The sequence below is a fragment of the Papaver somniferum genome, chromosome 3 (assembly GCF_003573695.1).
Source record: "Papaver somniferum cultivar HN1 chromosome 3, ASM357369v1, whole genome shotgun sequence".
Lineage (NCBI taxonomy): Eukaryota > Viridiplantae > Streptophyta > Magnoliopsida > Ranunculales > Papaveraceae > Papaver > Papaver somniferum.
The window spans coordinates 198,362,509-198,365,283 of NC_039360.1; the positions used below are offsets into that span (position 1 = coordinate 198,362,509).

At 34.7% G+C, this 2,775-nt stretch overlaps 1 long non-coding RNA gene across 1 annotated transcript; it reads left to right on the plus strand.

Annotated features, from left to right (window-relative positions):
• The first annotated feature begins 1,209 nt into the window (after positions 1-1,209).
• On the plus strand, positions 1,210-2,371 carry LOC113362021. The gene is made up of 3 exons (XR_003365498.1): positions 1,210-1,432; positions 1,614-1,819; positions 1,978-2,371. It is a non-coding gene; the product is annotated as an uncharacterized LOC113362021 (long non-coding RNA).
• Positions 2,372-2,775: the final 404 nt, after the last annotated feature.

The window sequence follows — 2,775 nt, forward strand, 5'->3', positions numbered from 1 at the left end:
AGGCGTAGGGAGTACAACTGTACCTTGGATCAGTGGGAGACTGATTGGGGTTCAACTACAGTCCAGTCCGAAGTTACCTTGGAGTAGGCTAGTGTCTGTAGCGGCCAAGGTAGTTAATATCGCGTATCGGTATCGTATCGGTCGGGTCCTATACACCTATACAAGTGATAATATCTGTTTTTACAGGCGATACATCATTTAATATATAATTTCAAATAATTATAAAACCATAGTAAAAAATAATAAGAATCATACACATATCTCAAATTTCCAAAATACAAGGTGGTTTATTAGCCAACGTTGTGATTGTTGTCCAATTATGCCGGTAAATATTTTTTTATTATCCTTCATATTTATCTTTTATATTTTTCTTCCTTGCAATCAAAATATGGTTTCCATCTTATATCTTACCATATAGTCATTGATTTTATATTATAAATATATTAGTGCTTTTTACCTTCTCCAATTGACATTGTACTTGTCTGTAAAGACTAGATGCATGTTGATGAAAAATTTATTCACAAAACCGATATTATCAGTGTACAAGTAAAACCGATATATCGGTTTGTACCGGCCTGTACAACCGATAATGTCATTTCGTCTTTGTATCGCCGATATTTTTGATATCGTATAGGTATTTTCCGATATCCGATAAAAACCTGTAATATCGGCCTGTACAACCGATATTGACTACCTTGGTAGCAGCTTAATACAGTGTGTTCAATCTGGACTAGGTCCCGGGGTTTTTCTGCATTTGCGGTTTCCTCGTTAACAAAATTTCTGGTGTCTGTGTTATTTCAGTTTCTGCATTATATTGTTTTATCTTTATAATTGAAATAATACAGGTTGTGCGTTAGATCATCAATTAGAGTAATCCAACCTTTGGTTGTTGATCGTCATTGATTGATCCTTGGATATTGGTCTTTGGTACCATCCAAGCTATTTCTTGTATTTGATTAGTACTCGCAGTTTGTGTTTGAGGAAATCAAATCAAGAGAGAGAGATATAAACTCGTTGATGTACTTTTAATTGATTGAGTCTTGTTGATTCTCTTAAACGTATATTCGAGTTTGTCCATACAGATTGCTAAGCGAAATATTGGGTGGTGCTGTTAGACCCCGCTTTTTCAATTACAACAAATTCCGCTTCTTCGTGATTTTATGTTCAATCATAAATTGGGTACAGAGTTACGAATTCAGTTCTTCAATGGCTACCCATAACTTCTGATGAGTTGAGAGAATGTATGGTTAAGGGGAAAGTGGAACGGCATTTAAGGAGAAAGTGGTCTTGATACCGATAAAAAAAAGAAGGTCTTGATTGGAAATAGAAGTGCAGGGTAACTAAGATTTAACAGAAGATATTGTATGCCAGAGATGACAAAAATAGGAGACTCTGTATGCCAGAAGATCATCTTTGCGGAATCTGATTCAGAGTACGTTACTGAACCTTTTAGTTTATGACAATTCTTATTGATTATTCTTTACACATCCAAATACTTTGGCTTATGTTGATTTCAATTAGAAATAGCAAGGCGAAAAAAATTTAACAAATGCACTGGATAAGCTTTTGTAATCGCCTTCAGTATATAAATTGTTCCATATCATCTTTGCCAGCAATGTCTTCACATAAGAAGAAGTTTTTGCTGTAGAAAGATTTGGGAAGTATGCGAAAATGTTTTGGGATTCACTTTTTAGTTTTGTACGTTGACCGAATCGCTTATGTTCAATCACTTAAAGAGGAGGCAATTCCAGATCCGGACCAACCTGCCATTACTAAAGAGAATGCTATATTATCCATTGATGGTGTTCTTTATATTAAGGTATAAGCACTGCAGTTGAATAATATGTGTTTGTAAATTAATCATGGGCTCGATTAGATTGATATTAAATTTGTATGTCTTGGTTTCATATCATTGACCCGTTACTGGCATCATATGGTGTCGTGGATCTAATTTTTGCTGCTATTCAACTTGCGCAGACATCGAAAAGGGCTTCAAAACTATAATACCATAGTAAGGTATTTTGAATTCTTCTGTTTTACAAGCTTTTATACCATGAAGGTCCCTCCAATTTGTCAGATGAATGGTGCAGCGGTGAGACAAGTTATTTTTCGAACTCCTTGATTCAGGTATCTCTATCTCACTCATATTTAAGATGGATGTGCTCTGCCAATACTCTATGCCAACTTTTAGAGTTGCTAGAAGTTAACAGAAAAAAGTCTTAAAATGAAAACCCCTTTGAGGCGAGCCTTCAAAGCCATCTTTCTTTTAACTTTCATGGATACCTTAGCTTATTTTCTTTTGTTGGTGACTTCAGTAAATGTGTACAGGTTCCTTGATATATATTTCAAACGAGTTATCTGTTTTATATGTCATTTTCTGTTATGGCCTGTGAGTTAACCTTGGAATACAGATTGTCTTTAACTGCTGATTTCAAGATATAAATATACATCTAATTAGTTTCTGGATTTACTTATATGACCTATGGAAATGTTGTGCAACTGTTTCTGGATGACTCTTTGCACTCTCTTAATCCTTCAGTGTTATTCACGTTAGTCATCTAAGCATGGCTACCGGAATTGATCAGAACTCCACTTTTGTTACATATCGGTAATAATATATATGCATAAAGATATCATATTTAGTATGCAGTATACATTTTCGATCAGGAAAAATTATTAATAAGAAGCTATGTACTCATCTAGCCCGCGCAACTGCGCGGGTTTACTGAACTTATTGTTTAATATACATGTTTGGTAGGTCTTTTAATAGTAGTA